The sequence below is a fragment of the Triturus cristatus genome, chromosome 1_1 (assembly GCF_964204655.1).
Source record: "Triturus cristatus chromosome 1_1, aTriCri1.1, whole genome shotgun sequence".
NCBI lineage: Eukaryota > Metazoa > Chordata > Amphibia > Caudata > Salamandridae > Triturus > Triturus cristatus.
In genome coordinates, this window is record NC_140579.1 from 647743860 (window position 1) to 647755897 (window position 12038).

At 43.2% G+C, this 12038-nt stretch overlaps 1 long non-coding RNA gene across 1 annotated transcript; it reads left to right on the forward strand.

Annotated features, from left to right (window-relative positions):
* The first annotated feature begins 233 nt into the window (after window positions 1-233).
* On the forward strand, window positions 234-11732 carry LOC146870772 (uncharacterized). Its single transcript, XR_014979315.1, has 3 exons — window positions 234-1452; window positions 10638-10838; window positions 10938-11732. It is a non-coding gene; the product is annotated as an uncharacterized LOC146870772 (long non-coding RNA).
* The last annotated feature ends 306 nt before the right edge of the window (window positions 11733-12038 follow it).

Sequence of the window (12038 nt, forward strand, 5' to 3'; positions counted from 1 at the left end):
TAACTATTGATGTAGTTTCCTAGAGGTTCTAGGACTGAACCACATCCAGAGAGAATAGGTCTGCCTGGCGGGTTAGTAACATCTTTATGAACTTTTGGTAGAGTAAACATAACTGGAGTCCTTGGAAATTTCTTTGTTTAGGTAATCAAATTCCTTTTTGCTCAAAAAACCTTCATCTAATCGCTTCTTTGTTACTTCAAGTATCCATTTTTGAATCTACGTTACAGGATCTCGTTGCAGTTTTTTTTAGTGACGAATGTTACTCACTTGTCTCTCTATTTCTGCTTCATATCTGGTTCTCTCTTGGATAACAATTCCGCCACCTTTGTCTGCTGGTTTTAAAATGATGGACTCATCATTCTTCAAAGTAATTAGTGCCTCTCGCTCTGATTTAGTAATATTATATGGAGTGTAGGCTTTTTTATTCTTCAATTTAAGAATGTCTCCAAGAACTCCCTTCTCAAAGGCTATGATTTCAGGGGGCATCATATTGTTGGAAGGAATAAACACAGATTTAGGTCTCATAAACGATCTTTGTGAGTAATTGGGGAGTGCCTCCTTATTGCTAAAGAACACTCTGAGTCTTAGCGTCCTAAAAAATTTGTGTAGTTCGGTTTGAAGTTTGAAGAAGTCCGTAGATTCAGTCAAAACATAGGATAGGCCTTTATTGAGAAGCGATAGTTCATTACTATTCAATTGATGTGTTGATAGGTTGAAAACAGGATTGGTGTTGTCTTCATTATAGGTGATGGAATTGCTTACAGGCTCAAAGGAGTAGTCTTGAGAGAGGTTCATTCTTGGTCTCTCTATTTCCAGTGATACTAATGGCCTTGTGGACCCCAGGTCGACGTGTTTGCCTTTCTCCTGCAAACTGATGCCAAACTCTTTTCTGGTTCCGATTGGTCCCTCTGCCCCTCGGTGCCTGACCTAAAAAAGGCTGTTGTAAGAAGGAAGATTGTTGCTGATTTCTTTGTAAACCACTTGTGCCTTCCCCCCCGTCGTCTGAAGACTTTGATCCAGCGGAGGAGTCTCAGAAGCCAATTAAATTGTTGTTCTTACATCTTCCCTACGTCACACTCTTCTTATATTGTTGTGGTTGGGTGTAGTAGTCTTCTTGTAAGTAGGGGAAGGCTTTCTCTTTGCTGTAAGCTGTGATATCCTTCTGTACTTTATCAGCCTACCTTGTTTCTCGTGTGTAGGCCCCCAATAAAACCAGCGCTTTTCGAAGCCCTGCATTGTCCAGAGGGTCCCGGCCCCAGATTGTGGGCGCACAAGACTAAGAGTCAAATATATAATTTTATAGGTAAGCCATTATGCGTCTTTGAGCCCACTAATAATACAATTTTCACTGCTCGCACTGATATCTTTTCACATTAGTCCCCAGATAAGCTGTCCTGAAGAAACCCCATATCAAGAGGGGGTCGAAACGCCGTCGACATTAACAAAGAGAGGGTGAGATTCATCATATTATTGGAAGCTCCTTTTTGTTGTTTTTAATGACCTTCCCTTACTTTCACCTAATTTTCACTTTGTTAGGCTAAGATCACTTCACTGGGACTCACCTTTTCACTATGTTGTGCTTGTAGTGGAATAATAAAATGTAACTGTGTTAAGATCGATAACTACAGTGCAACTGATGAATAAGAAATAAATCGTATATACTTCGGCTGAAGTAAATAATATTTCTCCTGGGCTTCTTTTATGTATTAAATTACAGTTATCATATATGGTAATTAATTATTGCCGTGATCTAACAGATTTATGGTCTTATTCGAAATTGTTTGAATGTTATTTTGACTTAACCAGCTGCAAGTAATTTTTGCTTGATTAATTGATAATTTTGTATGAAATGAGTTCCTTGTGAACATTGTTTCTTGCTTCTTGCAAATACCCAGTTCACAAGGACGTATGGGTCGCTCTTGTTTTTTGAAATAATGCTGAGGTGACAGCACACTGTGATGTTGCAGGGCTCGTGCCTATCATGCTAAGACAATGACCACAGAGACACACTTGCTCAGATGTGGGTTTGGGGGACGCTGGCGGTCCTGGAGTTGTTGTGATCAGTCTTGTGGCCCTCATGGGTATCCCTGCATCATGCTCATTGATTCTATGGCACCTGTGGGTGTTCTGGTGTGGCTCTTGGCTGTGTTCTGTTTCATGGTGCAGGTAGTCGTCCTGCTTAACACCAGCAGAAAGCAGGTGTAAAATACCTGGTGCTAACGTGGCTTATTACCAGAATTTGTTTCGCATTGCAATTGGTGTGAAAGTTGTGATGTGATTTTTTTTCGTGTGCAGAACAATATACGAACTGAGCAGTGTATCTCGTCAAGATCCAGCACTTGACGCACTATTCCCAATCAATATAAATACAATGTGAGTTCTTAATTGATTTTGTGTGTACACTGTAAGTGCAGCCACTACCTCAGTGCAATTCAATACAGGATTTTAGTATTTAGAATAAATTGCAAAGGTGCACCTCGTGTTTTTTTTGTACTGGAACGGCTAGTCTACATTTCATTATCAGCACTTTAATGGAAGTAAAGTTGAGATAAATCTAACACACTATTCAGAAGTTGGTGCAAACTGCAGACATCACCAGTATTCCCACGATAAGTGCCCCAAAATTTAACACCATGGTGGACTCCATCAAATAACAGTAATAAGAACAAGAAAGAGTCACACAGCAGTGAAGAGAACAATCAAAAAGTTATAATTTTTTTTTTTTTACTTTAGTTGTTTTATTAACATATATATAAATGATAAACTAATAAACAAAATGTAACAAAAATAATAGAAAACAAGAAGGCGGAACACTCCTGTGGGGACCATGGATGTCGACGACAGAGCCTGGAAAATAAAGCACAAAATAAGGACGTGTGTAATGGGCAGATCAAAGGAGAGAGGCACAGAGAAACAGAGAAGGAAAAAAAAGCCAGAGAGAAAAAGAGAGGGAAAGAAAGAAAGGGAGTGAGAAAGGGAGAAGGAAGAGAGAGAGTTAGAGAGATAGAAGGAAAAGAAGGGAGAGAGAAAGAGAGACACTGCCGCCTCTGCGCATCCATGAGCAAATAAATACCTGGTGCCACCAGAGTGTGCAGCAGTGGGCACTCCACGTGCCCGTCAAAAGTCATCCTAGATATGTGTCTGAGTCCTGAGTAATGAATGGCGTAGACCACATCAGATGATTTGCGGATCGCACAGATGTCGCTGAGTCCTGAGTCATGAATGGCGGAGACCACATCATCTTCTCCACGGCCCAGCAGATCTCACACATGTCGCTGAGTCCTGAGTCATCAATGGCGGAGACCACATCAGCTTTTGGGGCTGCTAAGCCTGTGGAAGTTAAGTTCGTGCCACGTGGTGGTAGACCCCTAATGGCCATATGTGCTTAGGGTGGCACTAACCCTGTGCATCTGAAGTCCGTGCCAAGGGGGTGGTAGGCCCCTTATGGCTATACAGATCAGGGTGTGACTAACCTTCTGCGCAACTTTTTAAAGACTCTTTATGGTTGAGACACGTGCAGCGTCCGCCATCTAGTCAGCACCGGCAATAAAGGATGTGATGTTGTCAACCTACTATATTTGCGTGGTTACATGGCCTGTGACGCATGTGCCGGATGGGTGTGGTGTGTGTGCAAACCTGCCCTGAGGGAGTGGTCATGAGATGTTGAGAACTAGACCACTGACCTGCACACCAACAGCGAGTGCGTCTGCGGCAGGTAGCTATGTGGGGCCCACATCAGAACGTAATCGCAGTGGCGTGGCGTGGCGTACGACGGAACAGGGCAGGGATAGCTACAATAACGCAGACAGCTCATAGTACTGCGTATGTGAGTCGAGCGGACGGGCCGCAGCTGGCCCTCTGCGAGCCTGGGTGCGAACTGTTTGTAACTCACACTACATAAGCATTGAAAAAACATTTTGTGATTCAGTCCATCAGCTGGCATTTGTCCGAGGCATTTGTGAAAACATATCTTTCTGTGATAGATACCCCTTTGACGCTGCCTCTCCCCACATCAGCAGGTAACGCACCCTCTTCCCACATTACCATCATACCCCCAACAACCTTCTTGGGCCTGGAAGTGTCCCTGTGCGGTTGGACAAAGAAGAATCTTAGTCATGTATAGATTTACATATAAAAAAATGTATTTAAAGAAAAGAACAACAAATAAGACTGAATGGAGTCTGGTGCTGTGGTTGCTGCCACGAAGTTGGGGTCACTGCCATTCAGGACTCAGGACACAGTTACACATGTGGGATCGGCTTGTGTTAAAGAGAGTTAGTGGGACTACGTGTCGCCGGCATTGCATATCGAAATATGCGTCACTGATCGAAGGGAGTGTGGTGCTGTGGTCGCTGCCATGGACTTGGGGTGACTGCCATTCAGGACTCAGGACACAGTTCCACATGTGGGATTGTTCGGCTTGTGTTGAACAGAGTTATTGGCACCACGTGTCGCCTCCATTGCATATTGAAATATGCCTAACTAATCAGAGGGAGTATGCTGCTGTGGTCGCTGCCATGGACTTGGGGTCACTGCCATTCAGAACTCAGGACAGAGTTCCACATGTGGGATTGTTCGGCTTGTGTTGAACAAAGTTATTGTCACCACGTGTCGCTGCCGTTGCATATGGAAATATGCCTCACTGATCGAAGGGAGTCTGGTGCTGTGGTTGTCTCACAGAGTTAGGGTCACTACCAGTCAGGACTTAGGACACAGTTCCACATGTGGGATCGGCTTGTGTTGAAGACGGTTAGAGGCACCATTTGTCGCCGGTCTTCCACAGTGTAGGCCAGAGGTAGCGGTGAACAAGGGTCCACAGCCACGTGCATACGTTGGTGGCCACACCGGCCTGCGTAGTGTTCAGTGGCACCACATGTTGCCGGCCTTCCATATGAAAATACCCCTCACTGATCGAAGGGAGTCTGTTGCTGTGGTCGCTGCAATTCAGGACACACTTACACATGTGGGATCGGCTTGTGTTGAAGACGGTTAGTGGTACCATTTGTCGCCGGTTGCCCACAGTGTAGGGCAGAGGTAGCGGTGAGCTAGGGTCCACAGCCACGTGCGTACGTTGGTGACCCAAACAAACCTTGCGTAGTACAGGTTCAGTGGCAACACGTGTCGCCGGTCTTCCATGTGGAAATACCCCTCGGTGATCGAAGGGAGTGTGGTGCTGTGGTCGCTGCCATTGAGGACTCAGGACACAGTTACACATGTGAGATCGGCTTGTGTTGAACAGGGTTAGTTGGCACCACCTGTCGCCAGTCTTCCACAGTGTAGGCTAGAGGCAGCGGTCAGAAAAGGCCCACAGGCAGGTGACGTTGACTTGAGCTGCACAGATTGGGAGCATGTGGTCTTCTTAACCCATTATACTGTCTTACACAATTTGCATCGCTACTAATCTTGAATTGTGAACCGTGTAACCCCAGTGTAGGGTGGAGGCAGCGGTCAGGATGGGCACACAGCTACGTGGCGATGATTTATGGTGCAGTGAGTTAGTAGCACCTGAAGCACACAATGTGTGCGCACCATGCGTGGTCTGGGCAGGCCGCACTGGAAGCAAAGTGTCTTGCGAACTGGACTGCGACATCTGCAATCGTCACTGCATCTGAATTGTGAGTGCTGCTGTTCGCAGTGTAGATCAAAGGCAGTAGTCGGTTCAGACATAAGTCTGCGGTACTGTGCCGCTGGGTTCACAGGGGGCCTGTGTCGAGGAGGCCCGCAGTTATGGCGGCAGCCACGTGCCAGGGTGTGGGCTGCCGCTGTGACAGACTCGTTGGTCTTCCCTCAAGTGAACCACGCCTAGGGCCTAGCCTATTTATTCATACTGCTATGCTGGAGTGGCATACGTTGGAGCAACCCACTCAGCTTCCGTCTCCGGGGGGGGACAACACAGCTACATGACCGAGATCTTCCCCACTGCCTGAGGTAACATGGTTGCGCCCACTGTGCACTACACTACAAGTATCAACAGTATATCTCCACATGGAGAGGTTTGTGCTTTGCATAGTGAGGTCTGTGCAGCACATCAGCGTTACACTTGGCATTGTGTGCTTTATTGTTGAAGGGTGACTTGCCTCCTTCATATATAGTTGGTTGCCACATCTCCCAACATTCAGCTATTGTGTGGCTGAGGGGTATGGTGTTTTGGGAAGGTCCTTTGTCCTGTTTTGCGCTGCCTTGGTGGTAGTAGGGGGGTTGGTGCGGGGGGGAGGTTCTGGTTATGGTGGCGCTCGTTGTTGTGGTCTTGTTGCATGTCGGACCTGCATGATCAGTAGCTCTATCACGTGTTGGTCTTTAGATGTGGCTGTGAGTTGGGTCCAATTCACGGAGTAGATAGTCGACCTCCTTACACCAGTTAAAGGTTGATGTTAATTTGTTACTGCTAACTCGGCTAATCGCCTGCTTTTTGGATTGCATTGCAGATTTGGCTGGTCGTTGAAAGTATGGGGAAGTGGTGTTTTCGTGTTTTTTTTGCACGGGAACGCCTACTTTGCATTTCATTAGCGTTAGTTGTGCCTCTCGTTTGTGGTGATTTTGTTGGCATAAGGTATCGATGGAAGAGTGGTGAGATTTGCAGTTTTCACCAAGTTGAGAATCGGTTAATAATTAAAAAACACAGAAAAAAAGATAGGTTTAATGAACATTATAATTCAAAATTAGCATTTAAAAAACCTTTGAAACTCACAGAAAAAACCATAGGTTTCAGGCACGTTATAGTTGGAAATTAGCATTTAAAAACCTTAGAAATTCACAGAAAAAAACATAGGTTTCAGGGACGTTATAGTTAGGAATTAGCATTTAAAAAACCTTTGAAATTCACTGAAAAAACCATAGGTTTCAGGGATGTTATAGTTAGTTGGACATTTCACTCATAGAAAACCATAGAAATTCCCCTGTTATAGCTAGTTGAGCTAACTATAACTTGCGCCCCCGCAATGCACTGCTGATGACGTCACATATTACATCATTCATGACATGGTCAGTGACATCACTGATGATATCACTGATGACATCTCAAATGACATCACTGATGACATCACTGATGATATCATCCAAGTCAAAATCTGATGCACCTTATCAGACCCTTATATAACACTTGATACACCCACACTAAAATACAGACTATAATTTTTGAAACCATGAACACACCAATAGCAGTTAGTGCATATCCACTCTTTAATTTGTAGGTCTACACACATCCATTAATTCACCCATACAGTCACTCATACATACAGTCAGCCATCAATACAGCATTATCATATCCAGTCACATATCTACAGACACTCACACACCACCTCTCATTCATAGAGTTATTCACACACCTAGTCAGTAACGGAAATAATCAATCACATTTTCATTTACTCAACTGTACAGTTATGCACATACCACGTCACTTATTTAAACATATACTAACACATACTTACACTCTAATACAATAACTAATACAAGCACACACTGATCCATAATTGTAATTGTAAAATATTTATAGAGCGCATGGTTACCAAAGGCATCCCCGCGCTAGAGGACAAAAGTGAATAATATCGATTTATGGAAACAAGAAAGTTTTTAAGCATTTCCGAAAGCCCAGATGGTTAGTTACACTTCGAATATCTAGTGGAAGTGAATTCCAAAGCCTGGCTGCATTATAAGAAAAGGAGCGGCCCCCGGCACGTACTTTCCTAATTCTGGGAACAACTGCAAGCCACTTGTTGCCTGAACGAAGGCACTCTCGCAATCACTCACTCTCACATATAGTCATTTATACAGTCCAACACTCATATATACTGCCTTTCACATATGGAGTTACTCACACATGTACCATTGAGGCCTCCATTTACTCACCAAGACACTCATATACACACTCACCAAGCCATACAGCCCTTCACAGATATAGACTTGAACACATATACCCAGTGAATTATCCACTTACACATCTATGCACAGAGTCACACCCCCCTCCCACCTACACAGACACTCAGGCACCCATACAGGTACTCAGACAAGCAATCAATAGCTCATTTAGATCCTCATTTAGTTGCTAACCAAACCATGGAACTACTTACACACCAACTAACAACCTAAACTGTGTGAATGTCTGTATCAGTCGCTAACACATGAATTAAGCAAGATACAATTAATCACTCACTTATACAGTCAGTCACACACCTACTTAATCATCCATCCTGACTCTTATACACCCATTCATTCTTCAATACACCGTGGCATATATATATATATATAAAACATATTTACATTTTATAGAAACACACATTCAATGGATGATGTCATCAGTGATGTCATTTGAGATGTCATCAGTGATGTCATCAGTGATGTCACTGACCATGTCATGAATGATGTAATATGTGACGTCATCAGCAGTACATTGCGGATGCGCGAGTTATAGTTAGCTCAACTAACGATAACAGGGGAATTTCTATGAGTGAAATGTCCAACTAACTATAACATCCCTGAAACCTATGGTTTTTTTCAGTGAATTTCAAAGGTTTCTTAAATGCTAATTCCTAACTATAACGTCCCTGAAACCTATGGTTTTCTCTGTGAATTTCTAAGGTTTTTTAAATGCTAATTTCTAACTATAACGTGCCTGAAACCTATGTTTTTTTCTGTGAATATATATATATCTATATATATCACACAAGAAGGCCGCCCCACATGAAGATGCCACTACGAAGAGTTAAATGCCTTTATTTTGAGTTTTTCAGCACAGCAGGTAAGAGTCCCACTCTTCATATTTCAAGGCCCAAAGCATTTCGAACAGCTGGTGTTCTTGATCATGGGCAAATGAACAGAAAGTGGCAGGCATGATGAGGAACACCCTGACAAGTATTTGAAGACCTGCCAGCGGGCATCATGTGGGGCGACCTATATATATATATATATATATATATATATATATATATTCACTGAAAAAACCATAGGTTTCACACATGTTATAGTTAGTGGAAATTTTACTGATAAAAAACCAATGAAATTGCCCCGTTATAGTTAGCGCAGGCAACTATAACTCACGCGACCGCAATCCTCTGCTGATGCTAATACTGTATTTAGACACTTATTTGCCCATGTCTTCTTCCATACATTTTTAGCTATACATATATTACAAATATTTTTTTTTCATAAAGACACATATGTCATCAGCAGAGGATTGCGGTCGCGTGAGTTATAGTTGCCTGCGCTAACTATAACGGGGCAATTTCATTGGTTTTTTATCAGTAAAATTTCCACTAACTATAACATGTGTGAAACCTATGGTTTTTTCAGTGAATTTGCAAGGTTTTTTAAATGCTAATTCCTAACTATAACGTGTGTGAAACCTATGGTTTTTTCAGTGAATTAGTACGGTTTTTTAAATGCTAAGTTTTTTTCCCTTATAATAAGCCCTGTACATTTGGTGGCCTACGGCCACCAAAAGCACAGGGGGTGGGGTAAGTGTGGATAGTGTTTTTTTCCATTGTAATAAGCCCAGCACATTTGGTGGCCTTCGGCCACCAAAAGCACAGGGGGTGGGGTAAGTGTGAATAGTGTTTTTTTTATTTTTATTTTTTTACCGTACGCTTACCGTAAGCGTACGGTAAGCGTACCCCGCGAAATTGCCGAAAAAAAAATAAAACCGTTTTTGCACTTGGGGGATGTTTGGGGACTCCCTCAACATGACTATGTGGGAGGGAGTTGTCAAAACAGCCCCTTTACATGTTTTTGGGCTTCCGATTTTAAAAATCTCTCTCAGTGCGAGAGACAAAATGGCGGCCGCCGCTTCCTGGTTTCGGCCGATTCGAATGTTTACTAAGATCTAAGAGCCAATCAGAATCGCGCTCGCGCACGCCACCGTACGCTTACCGTAAGCGTACGGTAAGCGTACCGTAAGCTGGCTCAGATATATATATTGATTTAAAGGCTATTTTCTCAGAATCTACTGAACAGATTTACACCAAACCTACAAAAGGCACTTCCTTGACCTAGGGACTACCTCTCTGCCAAATTTTGAGTAATTCTGTTCAGCCATTCGGGCTGTAGCTCGTTCTAAAGGTCCTATGGAAAAATGCATGGGAAAAACGCGTTTTGGGACCCCCTTTTATCTCAGCCCCCGCTTGACGAATCCCCCCGAGACTTTCAGGATAGGAGCGGAGCGTAGCGCCCCACCTATTTTGAGAAATTCGCGAGGATTCGTCGACCGGCGCCAAAGTTATTCAAAATAGAATGTTGAGGTTTTCCTATGGAAACGTGGTCCTAACTATAACTACCTACTGGCTATCGCCAGTAGGTAATATATATTCACTTAAAAAACCATAGGTTTCACACATGTTATAGTTAGGTGGATATTTCACTCGTAAAAAACCAATGAAATTCCCCCGTTATAGTTAGTTCAGATAACTATAACTCGCGCGCCCGCAATCCTGCTCATGACGTCACATATTACATCACTCATGACATGGTCAGTGGCATCACTCATGACATCACTGATGACATCATCCTTGTGATAGAGTGGCGGTCGCGCGAGTTATAGTTATCTGAACTATAACGGGGGAATTTCATTTATGAGCAGTCAGTTACATACTGATGTATTTTTATTTCTTCAACTAATGGCATGTCAATCTTTCTTCTTTTGACCCTAGAGAGCAACCTCAGCTGGATGCACATACTTCATAAAGCACTATGGGGAAGAAGCTGGAGAACATCCTAACACACCCGCCTATGAAGACATGGTTTTTCTGGAGGAAGCGGCTCCTGAGAAGGGCGAAGATGATGGGGCATTGCAGGACATTAACGACTCTCAAGATTTCAGAGCCGCCGCAGAGGGTGGTGAAAATGCTGAGGTTAGTAAAAAAATGTTATGAGCAGTCAGTTACATAATGATGTATTTTATTTCTTCAACTTAACTAATGGCATGTCAATCTTTCTTCTTTTGACCCTAGGGTGCAACCCCAAAAAGAACTGGGGCCATGGAGCCTCCTACAAAAGCGGACAGCGTAAATTTTTATTGTCTATGTTGTGCAAAATAGACTGAAAGTTCCACAAGACAAAGTACTGATGTTCCCGTGAAGCGTGACTATGTCTCTAAGAGCGACACTGATGTAAAAGAAATTCAAGTAGTATCCCACGATGACATGATGGCTGTTAAAGGTTTTGCAGTGGCTGTGGTACAAGCTTGTGTCAAGCATGACTATTACGGCCTTTGTTACGGACATCAAATGAATGATCCTCAGCAGGCCGCGCATGAGTGTCTGAGCAATGCATAAAAAGACTGAGAAATCCGCTATATATGTAGTTTGTTAGACCCGTACAAGGTGTATAAACTGTTAAGGGTCGTGTACAGGCTGTTCGTTGAAAAGAAATATGTTCAAGCTCTTGACAGCGACACTCGAGGAAACCCAACATGCCCATTACCCTGCCTTAAAACTGATGTGCATGCAGGGGCTGTGTGCGGCTTCTGATAGAAAGATGATAGAAAGACTCGTAGAAAGGCATATGTGTAAGCTGTATCTAAAAAATAGAAGAATAAGGTCTCTGGCCCCTCGAAGACTATTTTAAATAAATTAGGTCTTACTTAATGTGACACGATAGCGTGTATTTAGAACAAACTAGTGGCATGTTACACCGCATGGTGGTTATGTGTTAAACCGTACTTATGACATTTACTGTGAAAATGTAAAGTACCTTCTGATTATGTTTTGATAATATTCTTTACTTTTATTAAAAGGTCCTTATGCAAAACACTTGCCATTCAATGCCTGCGGTGTAGCGGATGATAACATGGCGGGGCGCTGTTAAGAAAACTTTATTATGATACACGGGGAATTGGCAGCTTGGGAAGCACCGAAGCTCTATATAGAAGGGCTGTAGATGAAAACGAACCTGTAAGCAGAGACCTGGTGAAGACCTGGTTATCAGGAGAGGAGTCCATAAACCAGCCAGAAGACACTTTAAAAGACGCCCTACAATCGTTAATGCGCAAATAGATTATCAATGGCAGGGGGATATCATCAGCCTTCAAGATTTAGCAAAACATAACAACG